This window comes from Dermacentor variabilis, chromosome 11 (assembly GCF_050947875.1).
Source record: "Dermacentor variabilis isolate Ectoservices chromosome 11, ASM5094787v1, whole genome shotgun sequence".
NCBI lineage: Eukaryota > Metazoa > Arthropoda > Arachnida > Ixodida > Ixodidae > Dermacentor > Dermacentor variabilis.
Window position 1 is genome coordinate 48,210,965 of NC_134578.1, and position 25,963 is coordinate 48,236,927.

The 25,963-nt window shown below is 43.0% G+C and overlaps 1 long non-coding RNA gene across 1 annotated transcript; it reads left to right on the forward strand.

Moving 5' to 3' along the window:
• The first annotated feature begins 15,797 nt into the window (after positions 1 to 15,797).
• On the forward strand, positions 15,798 to 23,578 carry LOC142564546 (uncharacterized). Its single transcript, XR_012824599.1, has 4 exons — positions 15,798 to 15,914; positions 18,185 to 18,363; positions 22,966 to 23,048; positions 23,497 to 23,578. It is a non-coding gene; the product is annotated as an uncharacterized LOC142564546 (long non-coding RNA).
• Positions 23,579 to 25,963: the final 2,385 nt, after the last annotated feature.

A 25,963-nucleotide genomic window follows, 5' to 3' on the forward strand; every position in this document is an offset into this window, starting at 1 on the left:
TAGCGAAAGATATTTGACATCTCGTTAGGATACGAAGCGAATGGCGTGCGTCAGAGTGCGACCGGGGATAGTCCATATTCTGGGTGACATTAAGGAAAGGATTTCGTTGGTCAGGCCCTCTAATGCATACCACATTAAACGGTGGTCCTTTAGAAATTCAGAGAAGCTGCTAGGGCAAAGAAGGTGCTCTGGAAGACGGTAGAAAATTAGGTGGGTAGGTAAAATAGGAAACTTGGCGGCGCAACCTGGAATCCGCTAGGCCCCGACAGGGCTGATAGGAGACCTCTGAAATAGGCCTTTATCGTGCCAGTGCACCTAAAAAAAGGCCGATGATGATTAGAATAATGATGATCATGTATAGGGAGCTTTTATTTAGCGGCACCACTTTTTCATTAATCACCTGTGGCGAATAGCAAATTTCCAACCCTTGAGTAAAATTACTCAATGAGGCCGCCATTACATCTACGAGAAAGAGAAAGGCTTAATTGAAAAAGTCGCCCTTTCGCTCGAAAGACAACCATTGGATTGCAACAGGAAATTTGTATGCAGCTGTAAGAAGTGGAATATTACATTTATCAGGTGCAAACTTGTTCACTTTCACTTACTAACTAGGAAAACAAGCACAGTGTCACTCGAGCCCCGCTAAACGCGAAAGCATTTCACTCGATGACCATGTAAAGTCGCTTTCAAAATGCTGTAGCAGGGAAGCAGCAGCGAGGGAATTGACTTTCGTGCTCGGTCACGCTTTAGCGCGAAGTAAGCGCGAAAGCACAGCCCATACAAGGCCACCAGCACTCTACGCACTTCGTACACGTCGAAGGTCGCTTTGAATATATTGGTGTCCGCGCGCCGCACGTAGCCGTCGCCGGGGTATAAAAAATACGTTATACTCCCCCGCCGTACGCCCTTGCCCGGTTTCTCGGGCGCAGTGGAAGACCGTGCGCTTCACTTTCTTCTTTCGCGCGTGCGAAGTTCAGCCGCGACTATCGACTGATTCTCGCAAACTTTCACTCCCACATGCAGCATAAGGCGCGCGGCGATCGTGTTAACGGCCCTGGTCTTTATGTGGAACATCACGGCTAGGCGGACGCCAACGGCAAAAATCGATTGGTGTATCCACGTAATTTATAACGCAAAAAATAATTACTATAAGTAGACCACTTGGCGGCACAGACTAAGTCTAATACATTTAGTGGGAATACCACACTGTGATGGTACGCAATAAAGTGATCTCTCACAATATAAAAGGCGTTGCCTTAATGTTACCACAAAAGTTGTCATTATTCAATCGGAGCCCTGTGAAATTTAGCATGCCGGAGTACCACTTGGTTAAACAATAGCGATGCAATGTGTATGTGTAGAAGTATTACCCACGCATTTCTGCAATTGTCCAAAAGAAATAAATTTTTCCCTCTTTGTCTGCCTCATACAAGGGTATACCTGAAGCACCGATTTCATATAATCACCATAACAGCCACACCTCATTTAAACTTCACGGCAAATAGACCTTAGTTTATGCCAGCTTCCTACAATGTGTAACCTTGCTTCTTGCTTTACTGAGAAATTGTAATGGTATCCCATAATTCTAAAGCTATTCAGGACTGCAGCATTGTAGAACACATATAAAAATGTCCGATTTCATGTGTAACAGCTTCATTGATTTGCTTGTACAACTTGACAAGCGCAAATAATATTAGTTCTCCTTATTTAACATTTCTGACTGCTCGACCACAATCGAATGACATCAATATATTAACGTGTTGACTCAGAGAACCTAACTTGGCTTATATATTAACCCCTTCGCATACTTCCACAGCTCCACTCTGCCATATGTGTTGCAGTAATGAAAGGGGGGTGCTAATCCAGCAGCACGCCAATGTCTCTAACAGTGATTGCCTACACAGCTAAGTAGATGGTCATGATTCAGGTCACAAAATGCTGAGGCAAAAAATCCACTCACTTTGAGAGCAACAATGCTGCAATTCCTTGAGAAAGATGGACCCATTGCAGGCAGCAGACCTCTTCTTAGATCCAGCAGGAGAACAGCAAGTAGTCTTTAAGTAAAAAAAATCATTCATTAGTTATGATAAGTCACCTTTTTCCGGCTGAGCATCAATGCAATCTGATTCTCATGCATATTTGCTGTCCCATTTAGTAATACAACGGAATTATGCGCAAACTATGATGATTGCATCCGCTTCTCTTGTTTGCCGATTTTTTGGCAACTGATAAAACATTTACAGCTTGCTTACAGTAACAAATGCCTTGATTGCCCAGACATCTTTCGAAACAAAACATCTTGCTGCCCTGGAAGCAGATGCACCAAAGAAACGCACAGCAGAGCAGCCAGATCAAAAAACTTTTTGGTCGCTACAATAAAAAAAGCGCCTGAAAGCAGGAAAGTCATGGTCCCATGAAGTGAGCCGCTGCTATTATCACGAACGTTTAGTTGCTTATCCTAACAGAAGTTCTTTGCGTATCGAATAAAGTACGATCTCAAGCCGGTAAGGGCGCCAGTAAATTGGAGGGAACTGAATGCAGTTTTATTATACGCTTTTAACTCAAGTGACGAAAAAGTTAGAGGTGTAACGAAAATTGCGATATCGCTACCATTGAAATCGATCTGAAAAGATAGGTGTTCGGTTTTGTTCTATTGATGTGTTAGTTTTGCCGTAAGGCGGTGCTTAGTGGCCTTCTGAAAGAATATTCTGTGCGTGACGACGGCTTACCACACATTATTTTAACACCCAGGTTATGCAAACCAAATAAAATTACACTGGGCTTACTTTATGAGCAGGTTACGAGCGCGCGTAGATTGTTGAACCTCATTTCAGAGCAGGCTATCGCATGCCCAAGCGGATGCGTGGTACCCGAACACAAGACAACTTCTTTGATGCGCGCAGTTCTCTAGATGGCGTCAAACATATTAAGCGCAAATATCCCCGCGCTATGACGGCACATTACGAGCACACAAGCGGGAACCACACAGCGACAAATCGGGAACTTTGCCAATTCGGACATGTCCAGACTCAAGCAGCGTAACCATCAAACGCTTCTGTCATTCGCTCCCGATGCGCCATTATCTCTTCCTTGAGGCCTTGCTCCACTGTTCAGTACAAATCAAGACATAGCTACAGTAAACTAACAATCTTTACAACACGAAACAATAAAAGCCGGCTCACTACACATGGGCAGCTTTGTCTACCGCTCCATAGAACGGAAGCGCTTGCAAGCTGGCCCCTGGTGCCGCATCTGAGCCCACAAAAACAAAACAGAATTGGTTTGATTTTCCCATTTGTGCGCGAGTTGCTGGAACAGCAATATAATTGCTTGACGAAGAATAGAATTCCTAAAGAGGCGAGCGCTTTGTCTCCCACAAGGTAGTGCATTTTATACAGAGAGATAAAGAATGCAAGAAGAAGAAGGGTAGGGAGGTCAATCAGACAGTTTGCTACTGGGGATAGCAAACCCCACTGTTGCAATGCAGTGCAAAGCAGTGCACTGCGATGCGTCAATAACATCTATTATAGTATAATTTTGGCTGGTTTCTGCATGTAATTAACGGGTAAATAATGAGTTGTGTCATAATATTTACTTAAGGATAAAGCACATGAAACTAATGGTGCATCATGCTGGGTCAAAATGAAATAAAGCTCGAATCATTACGGAAACTCGGAACTGGGGGTTTCCTTTCTCTTTTTTTCTTTTTGACAGTAGACACAGTACTAGAATGGTACCAAGTCCCTTATCTTCAATCACCTTCTCCTAGTTTGAACGCACGTCGGTGCACTTTCCCGATCTTTATTCTGCCGTACAAAAACGTGCGCGCTCACCAGTTTTGTTTCAAGATAAAGCGCGAAGGCACCGTGTTCACGAAAGAAGAAGACTGGGTGGACGCCCTGCAAAGCGACGGCCAGCAGACCCAGCTCCGGGCCGTCCAGAGGGTTAACGAAAGGGCGGAGGCTCACGGGCTTCCCGTCCCAATGTGGGTGCGGCCCGCGACCCCTGCCGGCCACTAAACCAAGAGTGGGTGGGGAGGGGTTGCTCAGGACACAATAAAGTTATTTCCTCCTCCTTTCGATTACATCATACCGCAAAAAGTGACAGCACAAGAAGAGTAAAGATTATGAGTGATCGTTGCTTGTCAATACATTGACAGTTATTGACAGAGACCAGATATTCTGGAATTGTTCTGGGAAGGATATAATGGACCTGCATTACAGTTCAGCAAAGCCCTTTCCCTGTTTGGTCAATTGGTTCCCGCATTCGAACATTTTATCCAGCCGTAGTACTTGGATGTGTAGGCCGCCTGTTCCATTCGAGACAATTTTTTGTTTAATGTAAATGCAGTTGCGCAAAGGACGCAAAAGGCGGGAAGGGTTTCTAGTTGTTCATTGCGCGCAATGCGGCTGAATCGCCGTTTTTGATGAAACCACTATCTTAGCCAGGCATTATAATCAATGCACCAGACTTATCATTGAAGCAGCAGTGATTGCTGTAGGTGGCTCAGTTAGTAAGCCGTCGATTGCATTAACAGATAAAGAAGTGGTTTTCCTGAGGCCACACATGCGCACTCGTTCATCTTAGGCGGCGGTCGTGGTTCCTTTGAATTTTAATGCATGCTCATGTTGGGTTAACAAGTTGTAGGGGGCGCTTTTGTCTTGGTGTCTCTATATATATGTGTTTCACACAAAATAAAAAACAGTTGGAAGTCAGCGCTTATCTTCGTCCTTCTTTTGGGTCCTTGCCCCTGTATGCGCTGTAAATGATGTTTGAAACAAGAGTTACAAGGTCCGTATGCGTGGAAAACTGCGGCTGGTATAGAGAAGGCGTATGTCTATTTATACGACCTGTTATTGACCTCTTCCTAGAAGGCTATAGCTGTCAGATTTTGTACATATCTTCGTAATGCGTACAGTTTGCGTTTTCAATAGAATATTGTTATGTGAAACTTTGCGAGTACAACCGCTCATTCAGACAGCGTGTATAGTTTTCCTCTCAAAAAACAGATGTTCGCATAACAAAAATACGGAATTCTGCCTGTTTCGCGCAAGACAGAGTACCCATTGTATTATTACACTGAAATGTCCGTAAAACTTAAAACATGGCGCATTTTCGTATGATAACGGCAGCGGTTGACGTATTTTTGAAATAAGACCTACGTTCTGTATTTTTACCTGTAATTACACTGTATAATGATGGAAATCCTCCATATAGTGACGCAGGTTTTTCACAGCGTATGACATTTAGCAATTGTCATCGACAGCAACAGGGATAAACCTAAGTGGATTCGCCATCAATGCTCCACTCATTCCTCTTGATTGTGGAGTCGGGCCTGCATTCTGCCTTCTCCTGCTTGCATGAGCCCTGAATTGAGCGCAGTTGTATGAGCGCTGCATTAATGGTAAAGGGATATCAATTACATTAAGGAGTTCTACGTGCACACCACGATTTCGTTATGAAGGCCAATGCAATGAGGCACTCCGCATTTATTCTTACTGCCAGTGGATCTTTCATTTTCCCCCGATGCACGGAAGACGGGCGGTTTTTGTATTTCACCATGGAAACGCGACAGCCTCAGCTGGAATTTTTTTCCCGCGAACTCGTCCTTTGTAGCGCAACTTTGCAACAAAGTGAAATAACTAAAGGAAACGTAAGCAATTTTCTTGCCTACTGTAGTGGCTTCCACCATGCAAGCAGCAGTGTTTGCCTGAACATGCGATTATTAATGCTTCGGGATTGGATGTTTTTTTTTTTATTTTTCAATAGAAGGTCGCACACCTTATTGACAATACAACACTGGCACGTAAGGTTTGTGCAATGTTTTGCACTGAGCGATCATCGAATCAATAAAACAGATCGCGAAATATATTCTCAGTGGTGGCAGTGCTTCACTTCGGCCAGAAGAGAGAACATTTAACAAAAGTCCTGAAAAGGTTTTTCTGTGGTCCTCGGCATCACCTACGAGTTACGTTTGTCACCTATGCATCACCTACGAGTCAGACCGTTGTCCAAGTCTCTTATACTCCAGAAGAGCTGTGGAGTCCTGCTACTTTAATATGAGCTTCAAACGCAGTAACTAATCATTTTTAAAGCTTTTGTCGTGCAAACCAGAAAACGAAGGTTGTCATGAAAATTTCTCAATTGATCATTTGTAAGGTATAATGCACGCGTTTTCAAAACTGGTGGTTTCTTTTTTGAGGCAAATATACTTCTGCTACCACATGTCGTGACCAGAGCATCACGTATATCCCCAAATATGTAAGCTGCAGGTTGTCTAACATAGACGAGTGGATCAAAGCAGGACTCAATGGAGAGGGTAACTATATTCTTAGTGGTGGCAGTACTTTACTAGGGCCAGAAAAGAAGCTGTCTAACAAATGTTCTGAAAACGTTTTCTGTGGTCCTCGAATTTATTCATGCGTCACCTACGATTCGGACCATTGTCCAAGTCTCTTATACTCCAGAAGGGCTCTAGAGTCCGGTTACTTCATTATGAGCTTCAAACGGAGTCACTAGTCATTTTTAAACCTTTGTCGTGAAAACAAGAAAACGAAGGTTGTCGTGAAAGTTTCTCAATTGATCATTCGTAAGGTATTACGCACGCATTTTCAAAACTGGCGGTTTTACTTTGAGGTAAAGATACTTCTGCTACCTGAGGTCGAGACCAGGGCACAACGTATATTCCCAAGCATGTTAGCTGACGTAGACTAACATACAGACGATTGGATTAAAGCAGGACTCACTGGAGGCGTTCATTCTCAAAGCATTCATTATCGTAAATGACATTTTTTAACGTCTCTTTGCTATGTCACCAGACAAAATTAAACGTGCAATAGATGGTTTTAACTTTTTTTGAGAGAAGCTAATTATTTCGCATGGAGTTTCGCCAAATCATTACATACCTAGCGTGTGTTCAGGGGTTCGACATGACAAGACCACGATTTCCTTATGAGGCTCAGCGCATTGAGGCGCTCCGCATTTATTTTTACTACCTGTGCACCCGTGTACGGTGCAACATTGCCCTGTTGCACCGGACACAGGTGTTCCGTGCAACCTACACACTATGACGCTACCGATTATGCGCATCCTTACATGGCAGCCGACACATCATAAGAACGTCACGCAGTAACAGCAACGCATCGAGTCTTTCCGAAATTTTTAAACAAAATGGTTCAACAGATGTTGTTTTCGGATGGCTCTTATTATTCTGGTACACAGGAACACAATGGTTTTCATCACAGATGGCTCTCAAAAACAGTGGCAACAACTACCTTTGAAACCACTGTATTTAATTTTGATTGTACATTCGCGGTATGTAATTATAGGGTACCCAAACCTCAACTCAGGTATTTTTAGATTTTATTTTAAATTGCCGCTAACATACGGTTTCCACTACGCAAATAAGGCGTGTTCTGTACACCTAAAAGGTCTCTATCATAATCCAAGAGGCGCTTTTCAAAGTGTGAAATTGCGTTTCCACGGCATGTATAAAGATAGTTGAAAAACGTAGAATAAGCAATACACTCCAAGCACATCTAGATTAATTTGGGAAACTTAAGTGAAATCAAGAATTAGACGGAAACTCTTCTGGTCCGGAATATACATAACAATAGTTAAAAGCGGATGCTGATCGCGAAAGTTTATAAAATGAAGGACAAGGCTCCAATGCGATACCGGGAAGGTCTACCATTTTATGAAATAGCGCCACGCTGAAAAAATATTCGTGCGTCACTGGTCAACATTTCTTTTCAAAAGAATGTAGCTCTGCTTACGAGAACACTTTATCCTTTAAACTAGCTGAGTCAGAATGTGTTGACATAAACGCTATCAAAATGCAGGCTCGTGATCCTTTCCTAATGGCGAAGAGAGGACATTGTTCGGGGAAATATAAGTGCGAGATGCGAAGGGAATTGAACTTCTTTTTCGCTTCTATGCCATTTGCACTATCAAATGCCGTCACTAAAGGGCAAGAATGAGGCTGACGTATGTACGTGGAAATACAGGAATAGCTGGTGATGCAGTTTATACCTGCAAATGACAGGTAAACTCCCTGCATTCACACAATATACGCGGCGGCATCAGTAAAACAAAGAAACAATTGCTAGTCTTTCTGGCTAAATATCAGTCCTTGGTTCTCGCAACAGTTTTTATCTTAGTTCCGAGGATTAACACGCTCTGTATGTCAGTAAATTCGAACGACTTCGCGAAGTTCTTTTTTCACACGTCACCGGGCTCAAAGCAGCACGTTGTTTGATTATTTAAGATTTTTTATTGTTTTATCATTTTAGGTGAGAAACTTCGACGGCCCCACATAGAGAACATTTTTGTAGAAGCTCCACAGAATTCTAGTACAGAACAATGGAGATGAAATACCTTTTTTGAGCATATTAGTTAAAAAATCGAATAGTAAACTCGAATATATATACGTGTTTTCAAGCAATTTACTTCCAGGTAGACCTGGGATGCGAAAATGACCAACCATAGCACAGACATCTGTGAGCGCACCTACAAACTAAGACGGCCCCGACTATGCAGTAAAGCGATGTTGTTTAAAAAACGTCTGCCCCACTATACCGCAAGCGCATCCTTACATGCCAGCAGAAACGCCATAAGAACGTCACGCAGCGACAGCAACGCATCGAGGCTTTCCGTAAGTTCTAAACCAAAAGTGTCAACCGAGTACTAGAATTATGCGAGCACGCAATTGATTGGAGCACACAAGAAGACAAAGCCTGATAAAATAAAAGCGTTGTTCGAGAAGTTCATCAGAGTTCCTTTCCGTCACTACTGCTTTACTCTACAAATCATGCATGACTTGGGAAGGAAGGAAGGAAAAGTGAAGAGGGAAAGGCAGGGAGGTTAACCAGTGTAGCCTAAGAAACAAACTGCGAAGCCACTGGCAATGATTGTGGGACACTGAAGCGAATATTAGGCTTCACTTAATTAAGCCGAAGTTAGGTTTCTGGCACCCAACTACGAGAACACGAAGAACAGATGTCCTATTTACTAGGCTAAGAATAAGACACACATTTGGTACTCATAAATTTCTCTTGGGCGGTAATGAGCCTCCACCCTGTGGTAGATGTGGCGACCGGCTGACCATCCTCCACATCTTCATGGAGTGCCGGGAAGCCGAAACAGACAGGAGAAAACATTTTCCTTTTGCAATACCGCCATTGCGTCCCTCAGCACCCGGCTATGTTTTTTGGTGAACAACCCCTCTTTAAGACCAAAGCAGTCGTCGCTTTCTTGAAAGATCTTGTGCTAAATGTTACAAGCCGTTACATTTCGTAGCGCGTCTTCATTCCAGAGGATGCCGCAACGGTAGTTTTTTTATATAGCACATCCCTCTAGGTCCTTGGGTTTAGAGGGCCCCGGTGAGGCAGTAGTGCTCTAGATAATTTTATATCTCTCGACTATCACATATTTTATACATTGCATCATTCTTTGTCAATGTATTTTAATCTTCATCGTACATGTCAACAGTGCTTCCCATAATTTTATTACACATAGATTTCATTTTTTTACGTGAACCTTTTTAGGCCCCTTTGCAGCCACGTCACATTACCTTTGCGGAACCCATCAGGCCGCTGCGAACTCATTAACACTAGCATGGTGCTCTTTGGTCGTACTAATCCTTGCGCCATTAAACATCAGACATTCGATTCATAACCAGTTAAGCTTAACCGGTTTTCTACCCTACACATAGGAGCGCGATTGGGGGATAATTTGTGGGAGCTTTACGTAATTACATGATTTCTGACTTCGGGCGTTTGGGATTCCTTTTGAAGAAAAGCTTGTATTGCCTCACCAATGGCGTGAGAAGTGCCTCACAAGTGCCTCACAATTGCCTCACAAGTGCCTCAGAAGTATTGCCTCACATTTGCCTCCAATTGCCTCACTTTGGCACAATTGTAACAGCCCCCCTATGGGGAGGGAGCCAGTTACAATTGTGCCAAAGCGCCCTAATGGGTATTTAGGGTATATGGATAAATAAAATAAAAAATAAATAAATAAGAACCCGGCCACGGAGGCCGCATTTCGAAGGTGGCGCCATGGTCACAATCACAGTTATCGAGGGGACAGAGCATATGGAGTAATATGCGCTCATTTCGCACCGCTTAGTGCGCGTTGAAGAGAGATGCAGCACGAAGGTCAATTCACTCTCTCCTGCAATCAGTATCTTAAAACCTCTTGCGTGACGGACGCACGGATTTCCCTGTTGGGTAGGCATATGAATGCTTACGTATTTAAAAAGAAAACAACACTATTGGTATAAAAGGTGCGATCATCGAGATTTCAAAGCGTAAGTCAATTATTTGCAACGAACTCAACCTGAGGCAGAAACAAGCGAGGTCTGACACTAAATATTTAACCACGTGGCAACTGTACCAGTATAGTGTGGAATCGACTTCACCCTGACTCTTCTGCATTAGACAACTACACTTTAACCCTATATAGAGGGTTCTAGCACCTATTCACATAGTCTTACTTCTTAAATAAACAATACGTTTGTACGTGTTTTTTTGCTTCAGCAATACTCTTTCGGATTTTTCCGAAGCAAGGAATCATCTATGAACTGTTGAAATATTCTTTAGTGACGCCAACGCGATTTCCAAGCGTTTCTAACAAGCGTGAGAACTGCAGCAGGTTGTTTACTTTCAGTTTATAGTGGCGTAAATGCTGACTATAAGGTCGCTGTCTGAACAGTAGGATGACGGCGTTGGCTTCACGGGAAGCAAAGACGTTTTGAAGGCTTTAAATAGTACATCTATAGAAATGACTGACGAACGCAGCCCGAACCTGAAAAGTAATTTTTGTTTCCTGTTCAACAGATTAGTCTGCGACGTTTACCTTGAACGCGAAAAGTGTGTTGACGTCTCCTCGGTCAATAAAGACTCGAAATAGCGTAAATTGCGTCATGTCTTGACCCAGCCTATATCAGGGTAATGTGACACTATGAACGTTGATAAATAAGTTCTTCGCAGCGCGTTGGCGGACATTTTAAACGTGCACGAGAGGAATGGCTAGACATTTCACGTGGCTATTTTTGATAAAATTACGTCGCCTTGTGGTGGCTTGTAATCCCCGAACCTAGGCGATTTACTCCGAAAGGTACCGAACGGAATGCTATTAGCAGCAGTGTACGTGACAATGGAAAATACATTATCTCGTCTACCCTTGTTTCTTCGAATACTCTTTTTCTCTAAAGGCGTAGATGGCGTCTATGTGAAATATAATATGCGTAGAGAGCTCTTAATTAAGGTGAAGAAACGACTCGGGGGAGAAAATAAACCGTTTAGGTAAGAATTTGCAAAAAAACAAGATACGTATTAAGACATTAAAATATTTTCTATTTGTGTAAAATAGGCAAACAGTGGTTCAGATAATTAAGTCCTGGCTTTACTTCCTTTATTATTTCCACTGACTTCTGTAAGACACGCCAATTCATTTTACTGAATAATAATGAAGCGGACCAAATTTAACACGCTCACTTCTCACGTCGGAGTAGGTTAGAATTATTGAAAGCAAATGTATATCTTTATGTGACCATGTATTCCCAGGAATTCGGTCGAATGAATACACTATCTTCCACTTTTATTAGACATGGTTCTAATTCATTATTTCAAGATATTCTACTCACATTCTCTTTATAATCTTGTTATTTGTTTTCCGTTTCTAATTATGGTTCGATAACCTTGGAGGAGGAAAGAACTTTATTGGGTCCTGAGGAACCCCTTCCCACCCACTCTTGGTTTAGTGGTCGGCAGGGGTCGCGGGCCGCACCCACGTTGGGACGGGAAGCCCGTGAGCCTCCGCCCTTTCGTGAGCCCTCTGGACGGCCCGGAGCTGGGTCTGCTGGTCGTCGCTTCGCAGGGCGTCCATCCAGTCTTCTTCTTTGCTGAACACGGTGCCGCTTAACGCGGAGCATTGCCAAAGCATGTGCGATAGCGAGCAGTACGATTCGCCTCAATCCGGACATTGCGGCTCTACGTCCGATGAATAAAGGCTCATTCTGCCTCTCGAGGGGAACGACCTTGTTTGCAACATTCTGAATATAGATGACTGTGGTCTAGTAAGTTTAGCGTGGGGAAGCGGGAAGGTCCTCCTCGACAGCTGATAATGCGTGGTTATTTCGTTGAAGGTGAGCAGCGGGTCTCGGTGCTCCCCTCCCTCCCCGCCACTTCGCTCGCCACGATCGCCGCGGTGCGTGAGTCCTCGCGCGCAACCTTGGGGTCGCAGGATAATCTTCAGGGTGAGAAATTTCTTTGTCACAATATTTAGGTTTACTATTGAACAAATTGATCAAGTGTCATGCCCTTAATGAATAAAACTGTATCAATTTTATATAACCAAATATTAGCAAAGGTGAGCTCATATACGTAATTGCTGTGTGCAAGGGGAAACTTAAGAGCAAAGGAATATACTTTTACCCACCTTGGTAGTTCCGTCGATACGGCCTTTGACTGTGAAAGAATAGCGTGTATTCCACCAATCGTGTGTGCCCCAACTACGAGATACGACGTTGAGACTAAGCGGGTTTTATTATCAGCCACCTTGCGCACACTGGTGAGTTTTTTGTGTTATCAGTGATCAAGTAATTATTCTTAAATATTTGCCGAAATAATAATGATTTCATTATTGTGTAAGCTAGAATGTCGAATTGTGTGACACATTTGAAACATCATATTCAGCTGCTTCCAGGTCGCAAATTTTTGCAGTTATTTTTTCCACGTCTTATTATTGCGGTGCAAAACGCAAAAATAAATGTGAGGGGAATACAAGCCAGCACGTGTCGCACATGCCATTGCGGTGGTCACCTTAAAAGGCCTCAAAAGGTTATCACCAATGCTCGACATGATGAGCGCGAAAATGCCTTAAGGCCATGGCGCAGCTGCTCGCTGCCGTTCGCAGAACAAGCGGCCACGTCATGCTGTTTGCTAGGACATATCTCAAAGCCTTTGGATGTTGACGATGAATAGGACTGCAGTTAACTGAAAAAAGAAAATCACAGATTCTCCCGAAAGCCAAAGCATCTGATTGCGATAGCAAATTAGTGGACAGCGAGCAAACGAAGTGTACCAGATTTATGGGCCAAAAATTTGTGAACATACGCATGTTTACCAAATTAACAAGTATGGTGTCAGGCGCCCACAAGCAAATATGAACATAGCTCACTGTGTGACCGCGGAACTTCGCTGTATATATGTTGGAGTGCGGAAACGCGGCAGCAGCAGCGAGCGAATTGACCTGGGAGCTGCGTCTCGCGTCAACGTAAAGTGGAAGGCGGCGAGCTTCCTTCCCACTTCGCTCTTTTGCGTAAGCGAGATGCAGCCGTCATCGCCTGCTCAACCTCGCACGGTTTCACTCGAACATACAGCATACGCAGCGTGGTGACGATTTTATCGCCGTTGGAATTAATACGAAACCTCCATGTGCTGTCAACGCGACGGCAAAAATGCGCGTGAAGTATCCATACAAATACGATCGCAATAGAAAGAAACAAATACCGCTGTGACGCAGCTGTTTCCCAGTAGGAATAGCAAAAGGGTAGGTACTCTTTGATGGTGCCCACATAAGCAATTGAGTATCTTCATTTTTATTGTGATAGAAAGTACATGGACAATCCAGGCTCATTTCTACAGTCGCCATTGGCGTCGCCGCAAGGTTCCGTATAATGTCCAGGGTCGATGAAATCGTCACCGAGGGCCCTATGCTGTATGTGTGAGGGAAAGTGTGCTAGGGTGAGCTGGCTAACGTGGCTCAATCTTGCGTGTGCTAGGAGGAAAGGCGGGGAGGAACGCACCTTCTACTTTCGCGAACGATACACGGGGTGACAATAGGTAGTGGGGGCGGGGGAGGGGGGCGTTGTTCTCAGGCGGCTACTGGTTACGGCGAGGCCGCAAAAGCACCGTATCTTGAAACTGATCTGCGACGTGGCCAAAGTGCCCGCCCGCGAGGGCCTTATCTTCAAAGCGATCTGCGGTGTTTGCAGAGTGCACATAGTGACGGTACTTTGGCATGCACTTTGTTGCAGACGTTATGTTCGCTTCGAAGGGAGAAATGTACGAACTTGAGTTCGGTGGCTGCTGCTGCCACGGTTCCTCACTCAGAGTTTTGACATCGAGTTTCCGTGGTCATCAAGTGAGATGTGCTTATGTTTACTTGTGCGTGCGTGACAGTGTGTTTGTTAATTTATATAGTAGGTTAATGTTTACAAGTACGTACGGCTAATAAAACTACTACCCCTTCCTTCGCATAGCTATCTGCTAATTTGCTATAGCAATCGGTGCTTAACCTTTCGGGCAAAAATAAGACCTTTTGAAACACGTTTTAAGCTCTACACTCGCTTCCTCGAAACTGGTGGTTACGTGTTCAGTTGGCCTTTATGCTTTAAACATTTTCCCCATAGCGTTCACATGTTGAACAAATAAGTGAGGAAAATGTAGTGAGCTGGAAATTCTTAAGTATATTGTTGTGAAATGCGATGAAAACTTTTATAGTGAAGCTCAAAAATTTATGCAAATAATTACAAATGGATGAAATTAGTTTTGAACTGCTAGCTAATCAATTACTATTGAAAGAAAAATTGACCAGTAAGCACAAAGCTCCTCCTAAAGGCTCACTGACATAGGCCGCCCCTACACTAATTTCGGTCTACCGACTATCGGCGAGAGCGTTTTTTACCTTTGTGTCGGCGTCTCTGTGACACTGCACCGAAGCTGAGTTCTCCACCGACCATCGGCAGAATATCGGCGTTGGCATAATGTCACAGACGCGTCGACGCGAAGGAAAAAAAATGCTGTTGTCGACAGTCAGCAGACCGAAATTGGTGTCGGGTCTGCTAGTGTGAGTGAGAATTATCAAAACACCGTTGGTTTAATCATTGTTTCCCGTAGCCCTTCTTTAAGCAGCTCGACCCGCGTTAGCAACACAAGCTTTTATATGGAAATCATGCGTTTATTTAGATGGCTCGGACAAACAACAAATATTTCTTCTGTTTTAAATAAGAAAGGCAAACGACTTTGAACTTAAAACACACTCCGATTATTTAATCATGGTCCCGTCTAGACAAGCCAGTTTCTTCACATTTTCGAAAAAGATTAATATCTTTAATTCTTTGGCAAGTCTGACCAAATCATGTTTCTCGGATTCTAGTTACAATGCCACACACGCCGTATGGTTGCAGCGGTTGCAGCGTAGGCTCTCAGATATTTTAGGCCACTTCAGTCTGTGACCCTGCATCTCGGCCGACATGCATGCCCACTCTCGCGTATTTGTCTTTCTCTTTTGCCAACATCGCAATGCGCTCCCTGCACTGGGAGCAGGCACCAGGATTTCGTTCTCAACATGTAGGCGCCCCAGCCAGTGAATCACTAGGGTTGGCAAAAAGCTTGCACGTTGAAAAACACGGTAAGGTATAAAAACTAAGATAGCTTTTGTTGTAAACGTGATGGAATGTGCCAAGGGAAAAATGCACCGACTAATGCGCTGTGCCCTATGTCACTTGTTTTCCCAGTAATGGGCGTCGAAAGAAATGAGAGCTGCATGTGCGTAATTCAGAACGATTTCTAAATAGCAACTCCTGTGCTTGAAACTTCCTAGATCTCTGAACTTTTATTCTAAGGCTACAGCTGGTATGAATTATAAGTAAATCTTTGTTGACACATGCAGTGACGCCGTTAATGGCTGCTGAAGCTCTTTGTCGTTCAAGCACCTCACATATAAATTGGAGGCAGGATTGCCTGGTTCACTACATCTGCCTTCGCAGCCACTTCATGATGCAGGTAGCACTCTTGCTTTCTCTCTTTTGCGCAGCTGTCGCTTCAAGTGACATCGGCAAATCAACGGAGAGCAAGCCTCTTTGGTTGAATGAAACATTGCTTGGAAGCTATCAAGATGCCTGGAAAGTAAGTGGTTTCAATTTATTCGAGAAAACATAAAAAAATTGTCTAATTGGAGATTTGTTATGCTAAAGGCGACTACATTTTTGGTATCAGCATGCGGATAAGAACAATGCATTCCAGATAATATACCCTAGTTCTTCCTATTACAATATTTGAACACCTTTCTTCAGCGTCCTTCTGGGTTTTCAGTGCCCGTTTGTTATGTCACTAGCAAATCGATAAATGATGCTTTCAAATTGTTTGTTGAAAACGTTACGTAAACGTTGTCACAGTGCTATCAGTTTAAATATTGGGGCCCTCCAACGTACAACTATTCCAGGATGTTTTTCTTCCAACATCCTGACATCAAATTTGGGTAACCGCCGACGCAAGCATCGGGCGGTCGCCCGCAGGGTTATCTGAACAGACCAATCAAATGCTCTCCTCGTTTATAGGCGGTCACTTTTGCTTGCTTTAAAACGAATACCATTGTCTAAACTGAGCGGACTGTCTTAACCAATTGGCTGAAAGGAGGCGAGGAGCAGGCTGAAGTTGAGGGGGATTCAATGGGGCCGAGCCAATGCATTGAAAATTGACAATCGGATGAAGAGGGTGGTGCTGGCGCCTGCGATTGGTCCACTTTCCCTTACTTAGCTTGAGGTGGCTGGTCGAAAATTGCGGCGGCATGCAACGGAATGTTAAGAATGCCGCTAAAACGGATCCTTAGCAATGAAGAATTGGCAGAGCGAGGTCGTCAACGTGTCGAAAGTTCTAGAAAACGTCACACGGCCACGCAAAAAAGTTTATTGTACGTAAATATACTCAATACCTCCTGCAGATTCGAGTAGCGAGTACCTCAGTGATCGGCGGCAGACATGTTGTTTTCCTTTCGGTACGGGGTCCCCTGCGGGTACTCAGGAGAATATTCTGTTTTTTCGGAATATTATTATTATAGCACAAGACACTTTGAACAGACACTTTGCACAAGACACATTATAGCACAAGACACTTTGAAGACTGGACAGTACCGACACCATGGTCAAACTATGGGAAACAGTGTCTGAGGTATACATTACCCACACTCCTAAACTATTACAATTCGGTTGGTTTCAATCTCTTCTCTTCGTCTCTCAATGAGCTCCGGCTGATGTATGTGATTAATTTGTAATACTTCTATGACCATTATATGTGTATTTTTCCTTGATGATCTTCGTGACTTCTTGAGTTATGTATATGATGTGCAATAATATGTATGTACGGTATACATGCGTATATTCGAATGAAAGAATCTGATGCTGCTTCTGTCCAAATGAGGGATGGGGGACTTGTCAAGCTGTTCAATGGACAGCTTTTTTTCCTCCACCTCTCCATCTGTATCTTACAAGATCTGTACCTTAAAAGATGGAAATAAACTTTCATTTCATATTGCACCTTTAACGCGTACACGTCACGTTGATGCGGTGATTTTTCGCGGTTTTGTAACGTCGCAGGACAGGGACGTGAAGTGGGTGCAGCCCGAGAGCATTTCACCAATTGCCCTTGACTAATGGCTGAATCGCGTCGAATCAAGAATAACTATTTTTCTTTTGTTATGTCCAGTCATGCGTAATCAGTGTGTACACGTCATATCACATGCGAGCGATAGCTGTTTTCGTGACGTCATTTGACAGACAGGCGAAGGGGGGGGGGGCAAAAGCGTTTTTAACCAATCGCGCAAGGCTGAATCTAGAATTGGAATAGAAAAGTTCGGAATGGGTTTACGTTATGGCGCTCCTCATGTTGTAACTCTATTGTTAACACTTCTCAGGAAAAATACGTGCATTTTAGTTGAGAGTCGTTCAACACGTTTTAACGCTCAAATTTTTCGCTTAGCTAGAGCATACTGATAAATGAAATGTTATCAAAGCTTATTTACCAAGGCAGTTAACATAATAGCAATTTGAGCATCAAGGAATATTTGTTATATTTTGAAATTGGCCATGTTTCAGCTCTCTATGCGAGAATGCCGAGAAGTGCTTATTTTTTATGAAGCCTCTATTTCCACGCTGAGTAATCGCTACTTGATATGCAGAAAGTGAAATAAATGTTGTAGACCAGCAATAAAGTATAGGTGCCTGATAATTAGTCAAAATCTCCCAGAAGAAAATATAGATATGCGGAGACATACCAGAGCATGAACTAGTTTCTAAGTAATGCAAAATGTTTCAGTAGTCGGCAGTAAATGTTTTTGAGAAATCTTAAGATAGAAGCCTATCGTTTCAACGGCCCTTTTGTGCTGTTACTACATTTTTCAGAGCATTGCACAAGGAGACAACGTGACGTACGTACTCGCAAAAGCAACATACGAAAATGACACAGGATCCTGGGGTCAACAATTCAAGTGCCTGAGAGTGACAGAAACAAGCAAGAATGAGACAGCTCACACAGTTACATCTGTTTTCACGTTCAAAAATGCCTCTGGGGAGAGTGAATAGTGAGTATCTAATCGTTTTACTCGAGTAGCCGAAATCCCTGAAGAGTAACTTTTTAGTTTTAGTCTAATTTAAACAGTTTTTGCCGTCATCTTCCATGCTAACTACATACCTGGATACAGATGTTTACAATTATATTTTCTCTCCAATGCTTATTGCTCAATGTCACTTAGCAAGGTGCTTGTGCACAAATTGTTCTGTGTGGAGTAAATTTCCTAAAGTATGTCTTCAAAGTCAAAATTTCCCACCTTAAAACACTTCATTTTCCATGCTGCTCAGAAGTTATCAAAACAGCAGATATGTTCCCTTTTAGTAGACTTCTTTTGGGAATGTTCAGCATATTACTTATCTGGCACTGCAGCAATGAAAGCTTATCTCAACGATTTATTTTTCTTTTACTAATACGACGCTCATAGACTTTAAGATCAAAAAACACGGCTCCATTGCAGTCTGTCAACTATAGATACCACTCAATGTCGTTCAAAGATCACTGGACTTTCCGTATTGCTGCTATGGCTACGTTTTAACGTAGTGCAAACTTAACAGTTGTGAAGTTCCGGAGATGACCAAGGCTCTTAACAGGTGCTACGTTTAATGACGATGGAAGACGAGAAATGCTCTGGGAAACTCTGGCACGCCTTAAGCCCTGTATATCTTATGTCTTAATGTGAACCAAATATTCTAGTAATTCATATATACCAATTATTGTATCAGAGCAGTACCGTAATGACAGATAACCTTTCTCCCTTTCAAGAGAGAGTTTTATTGCATTCTCACCGAAACACTCTTACAGCTGCAAATTATGAGCTGCGTTCTGTGCGGAATTGAGGTGCTTGTGTTCCTGATAGTAACAGTTAGGCAACAAAACCAGCAATGAAAATAAATACACTACAATAAATATTGCTGTGTTTATATATCAAATATCGAGGAATCAGCTAAAACTAAAAGAAACCAATAACATTTAGGCAACCGCGGCGCCATGATTCCCTCCAATACATTATATACTCTTGCATTATAAATGCGCGAACAGTTTTGACTACCTAAAAAGTTTAGCCCCTCAGATCCTCTTAATATACCTACACATATCATATCAGGGACTTGACTATAGTCTTTAAACCATAAAGGTGCATAAAAGATTGTCCGTTCCAAAGCTATCGTACAGCGTCATAACTGTAGCTGAAGTCTTGTTTCTCATCGTAGGCCTTCTCCGTGAGTGGCGCTATTTCAAATGTCAGAGATAATTTTCTGCACATAGCAATACAGGAGAAAGTCCACAGTAGTATGACGCCACAGTAGCTTCAATGGTGAAGTACCGCATTTGTCCTGCTGAGAAAGTTGATTCTGCATCAACCTGGCAGCAACTTCTCCACAATCACTTCCCTTTACCATTATTGTTTTGCATTTCAAAACATGTTACCTACTCCCTCTACACTTTGTAAGGCGTTATTGGGTATGTCGTGGTATGACCTCAGCTATAATGTGGTTTTTGAAACTGAAAGAGAAATATTTTTAATGTGTGATACGTTAAAAAGGGCTACAATATCGGATAGCGACACGCAATTGAACCATTGTGCAGTATAGGAAGCGCCCACAATAAGCAGTAAGAAGTAAACACACACAAAAAAGGTGCTGCTAAAGCTAGAAAAATATTATATCAGCGAAATATTCCGCACAAGCCTTGAATGAACGAAACCATATGTTTATTGCATCTCGTATGAACTTTGAAGTAACATGTTCTCAAAAGCCAGCGCTTGATAAGGCTGGACGTATTAAATATCAAGCGCGAACCCTAATATACATTTCATTCGTCTTACTCATTTGCTGTAAACAGCAGTTATCAGCACCCCCTCGCTGCAAACACCTCAAGCAACCCATAAGAGCACGCAATATTATGCATGGAAATATAAATTCCCCACTCCCCCTCCCCTTATTTATTGTGCGAGCTGAAGTAGTTTGGCAGAGTTCTATATCCCGAAGTGTTCCTCCCAAATCTAAAGAACGCTGCTTATGGTCTGTCGGCTAGATGGATGAATGGATGTTATGAGCCTCGCCTTTGGAACGGGGTGGTAGGTTGCGCCACCAAGCTATTGCTATTTTATTGCCTAATGTCCTAGTTATGTTAAAAAAATAAAAAATAAAAGAAAGAAGAAATCGATGAGGAATTCCCAAAACCAAGGTTTCTGAACCCCTATTGCGAACTTTGTTGATCTACGGCTCTATTTTTTGTCGTTTCCGTACTTTTCTCCCTCCAATCTTACGATCACCTCGTACTAGTCTCTACTGCGGACAATTTTACTTTCCCCCTGCTCTACCTGAAACCAGGGGCTTCAAAGACGCCAGTGATTCCTAAAACGACGATTGTCCGCAGAGCCCTCTCTTGAAAGCAATACATACGAAACACCCTATGGCGGGCATAGTCTGCAGCAGGAGGCCCTAATTACTGCCATTCTAATCCCTACCAGTTTCCCGCAGAAGCTAGGTGGTGCCGGAACATGTAGAAATAAAGATGAAATCCCTTTGTCTTGCTTCGACAAAAAACAGAGCTTTTTCGTATAGTGCGCGTGCTGAGCAATACATAGGGATTACATTCAATGCGGAATTCCATTATCAGTTTCACTGCGGGATACCGTTTGTAAATAGGAATAAGGTGCCTCAGAAAGGTTGGCCAGCCTTACTCAGGCACCTTATCCCTCTTTGCAAACTTTATACCACAGTGTGCTATTTCATCCATCAGCCTCTTTCCTGATTTTGATCCTCAGTTTCGCCATTTTTCAGCAAAACATCAATTTCAACTAGGAAATACTATTCGATTTTCACTTGCGGGATTAGTTTATCCCTAACGATGCCACTCACGTAAGCCTAACACTATCATAAGGAAACGATTGGCCAATTTCTTACACATTACCTTGTACTTGTTCCAAACGTAAACATAAAGACCGCTATAATGAAAAAAAAAACGATAAGAATATACTTTGAGACAAACTATTTGAACTATTTCATTTATGCAGCAGGCTTTGTTGTCAAAGATGGTAGGACCGACAAATAAAATATAGAAACGCAACTTGCAGTAGACATGCGCATTACCCTTGGAAGCAGAGTAGAAATCGAGAGGTTCATTCACAGGGCAATCAATTATTTTTTGTTGGAGACACGCCACACAACCACTCCACCGCATTAAGCAAGTAGACCTGCGGACAAGGCAAAGCTCTCATGTGAGAGCACGTGCAACTCAGGAGTTTAATGGGAGCGCTGTGATGTAACGTGCCACTTTACATAAGAAAGTTACAACGAACTGAAAAGTTAGGTATGTGATTTGACCGTCCAAAAGACCCAAATGTTATATCTGGCCTATCTATAAAATATTGCAATGAAATGCGTATATTTCTCACAGTGCAGCCGTCGAGTCGGCATTTCTTGTGACGTCGAGGATTTCCTTGGGAAACAGAGCCAGCGATCTTCACAAATGCAGGAGTGGTTTGAGTACATATGAGAATACATATACACCGATAATGTGTGCTTGGGTGCATGGAGCCAAATGTGGCATAGAAGTAAACTTCGTGGAACCGATATTAGCGGGATACCTCAGAAAAAGGCGCTTGTGCGATAAAAATTTTGATTTGGCACGTGGTGAATTTGAAACTGAATAGGAATCTGCTCAGAGTAAGTTTCTCCTCTTTGACTGCGTATCTTCTTTTACACCCTTACGTAAGGAGTGCGTCAACTACTTGCCCAGCACCCCAGTGCTAGGAATGAAATCTTGTAAAACTCAACATCTGTGAACCTGTCAACATGATGAACGCCTACAGTTAACATACAAGGTTTCACCTTCTTTTATACAGTGCAATTTCGTGCGAGTTCGCAACCGCTTTCACGAAATGTCACCATTTCTATATAATGGCGGAGCAATGATTGCGATAGCAACGTGTTAGAAAAGAAGTCTAAAACTCGTAACTGTATTGGCAGTGTAAAGGAAACGTGAGCTAAGTAAGAGCGGGCTGTTGTGCTAGGAGTCCTCTGCTTGAATCATGCCTTCGAACAAATGGATTTACGTTTATTAATAACAGCCTTCACCTTTCTTGAAGTGAATTTACCATCACTATTCTCCATGGAGTATGTTTGAAAGCTCAGTCGTGGGCAGATCCCGGAGGTAGCAAACAACCGCGCCTGTAAATCTGCATAATTTGATTCTTTCAATGCAGTTTTATTGCACACTCTAAACATACTCTGAAAAGATTTTCAATAAACGGCATGCGCTGTCATGGTTTTATTCGATATCATTTCGGTGTGGGCTGCCATTCTGAAAATACTGAGGAATAGTGTCGACTGAAATGCAATAACTGGTGTGAGCATCTTCAGTGATAGAATGGCGTGGCTATATAACCCGCATACACTGCTTCTAACATAACAGGGAAGGGCATGTCGCATACATATACCTAGATATATGCGGAATCTTACGCGGACGCTGACGAGGCAAAAAATTACGCTTACGCTGTCCATATATTTGCTATTACAAATACGTGCCTATGTAGTGTTTTTGAGCCATGCCCTATTTAGCCGCTCTTCTACCGTCATACAAGCATCTGCATTATATTTCCTATTTGCAGTTGCACTGTCTCAGAAACTGTGCAGGCCACATACTCCTACGGCTACAACCAGACAAGAAATGCAATTCATTACAAAGTTGGAGGTAAGTATATGCAACTTTTCCAAGGACAGCACCGGAACTACCTCTTACCTATCACCCATAAAGAATGAATTCAGAGTGCTAGCTCTTGAGTCTGTTTTAATGAACTAATTGGAAACAATTTGTATATGTATAATTCGCACAATGAGAACATGGCTTGTTTCTCAAGACGTGTCAAAATTGATATGGCCAGGACTAGATGTTCTTCCTTGTCTGCGATAGTATCCGTATATGACTTTTTAGGAAGGAAAATGAGACTTTAACAAGAAAGAACAGAAAATTACTCCTACATAGCACTCTATGTGCTTTCAACGTTTTCATGCATAAAAACCTCAACTAGTATTGTCCCTATCAGAATGAATCAAGTAAAAATATTTTCTTTTTATTTCGCATGCTTTTGAGTTATACATCATATTGCTTAAAATTATATTGTGCTTTCGTATATTTTCAGACCCAAAAGATCTAATAGACACACTCATTTTTTCTGATGGAAAAACGTGCGATGTGTTCTACGTGCCTTATCAAGACAATGGTATGCAGCTATAAGACGTTTACTTTTTCTAAAAACGGGCAAATATCTTTTACATAATCCCTGTCCTTTTCTATCTGTCCCTGTCCTGTCCTATCTCCGGTAATTTCGATCACCTGGGGTTCTTTAACGTGTACCTAAATCTGTGTACACGGGTATTCGTGCCCCCATGGAAATGGGGTCGCCGTTGCGGGGATTCGATCCCGTGACCTCATGCTCAGCAGCCCAACACTATAGACACTGAGAAACCACAGTGGTTAGCAAAAAAATAAAAGAAAAAATGGGACATTTACGTTATTTCTCTCTTGATACATATATGGTAACATATATAGATGAATACCCGTATTTGTTGCGTAGATGACGTAGAAGCTCAGTTGCAGGAAATTCGAGAGAAAATTTATTTGTGTTAAAATTCGTGGCTAATAATGACCATCATTTGTTGACTCCTGTATTTCTTTCAGGATGCGAGCTCTGGGTCGAACAAAGTTACGCGAGAAATATCCCGGATTGCTGCATGTTTGTATTCACTGTATTCTGTGCGAAGGGAAAAACAATCTACGACAAATACCCTGAAGAATGCAACGGCAGTGCGACCTCGTGACTTCTCTGGCCAATATTTAAAAATATCACTTGTTGTAGCATATTCATTGACATTATGTGTAATAAAAAAGTATTAGAACGCAGTTGTATTTACGTTGCATTATTTTGCAAAGGGGAATCAAGCTGGTGCTGTAGGTTGATATAATGCCCTTGAGGAAGACTTGAAGACTTTGAATAATGAGACGACGCAGTCACTAATAAAGGAATGCGTGCCACAAATATTTTGAAGACTTTCCGAAATCAGTGTACGATGTCGTCCGGTGGTTTTCGACCCCCTAAATCTAGCAATCGCTTGCCGTTGGTGGAGAGCATTTTGTGATAACTTTTGTAGTATGTATTAAAGCGGTTGAGGTGTTGGCTACTTCTACCTGATGTTCCAAACACCTGTTGGTGGCAGAAACAAAAGCCCAATACCAATGACAACGGTTCACCGGGCCAGCACAAATAGCCAAGGTTTGCTCTCCCAGCTTAGAGCTTCCGAGGCTGCGTCGGCATCTACAAAAAGTGCTATGGAAGGTGCAGCATCAACATATTACGCATTGCAGAATCCACGAATTTTGAATGTGTTCCATTCTTCCACTTTCTAGCAAATAAACAACTGGGTGGTTCTCATGGAACGCGTTGCCACGCTCGATAAGTGGACAGACGCAACCAAGCTAAACAATGTGCATTTCACCCTAAAGGATGGTGCATGTACCTGGTATGAGAACTTGGAAGAGCTGCTTGTATTGGTGAGCGAGTTCTGTCGTCACCTGAGCGAAAGCTACCCCACGCTAATGGCCATGAACGAGACGAGTGCACCATTCATTCGCGGATCCGAATGGCGAAATAAAGGGTTACAGCGTACCTTGAGAGCATGGCGCACCTATTTCTTCGAACTCACCACAACATGGAAAAGGATTAGAAGCTCCGCCACCTAATGCGAGGAGTTAAGGAACATCAATTTGCATGCCTCGTCCGAAGTCCCTCCAGGGAAGGTGGCCGAGTATGGCCAGACTTGATGATGCAAATAAACACTACAGGAGCGGTCGGTTATGTAAGATTCAGTATCGCTGCAATGATGGACCCCATTGGAGCTGGTAGGAAGCAACATGGACTCTCTTAGTGACCACGTCCGCTCAGTGGTTCGCGAAGAGCTGTAAGGGCACCACGGAAACCTTCAGCCTCATCTGGAACGAAACACAGCAAGCTCTGCAAGTCCAGCTTTCTGGTGACATGAACCCTACCCGGCCACTACAGCTAGAGCCGGTATCATGCATGGAACCTGTACTGCATTCCGTTTCCACTACAGCACGATTAGCTCTCACTACGCGTCGCGCCATGCTGTTATGACCGCAGCCAATCAAGCACAAGGAGGTTTAGCGCACTCTGTAGAAGTTGGACGTCGAACAATAAAATAAATTTTTGGTTATTACATGTCAAAACCGACATATTGGTTATGAGGCACGCCATAGTGAGATTACAAAGGTTAATTGTTCTGACCCGCGGATTCTTCGCCATGCATCCAATGCACAGTACACGATCCTTCTTCCTTTTTGCACGTTTCTTTTTGCATTTTGACCGCGTTGAAATGGGGCCGCTGCCGCTGGGAATTCATCCGCTTCCCCATGTTTCGCAATGCAAAGTCAAAACCACTAGACATCGACGGCTGGTAGACGTCTGGCGTACACGTGACAGGTGGCCCATCTGCCATCACTGCCCTTAAGTCACACATGTATACTGTGAATGTTAATACTGCTATTTTGGACCCGCCGTGGTTGCTCAGTGGCTATGGTGTTAGGCTGCTGAG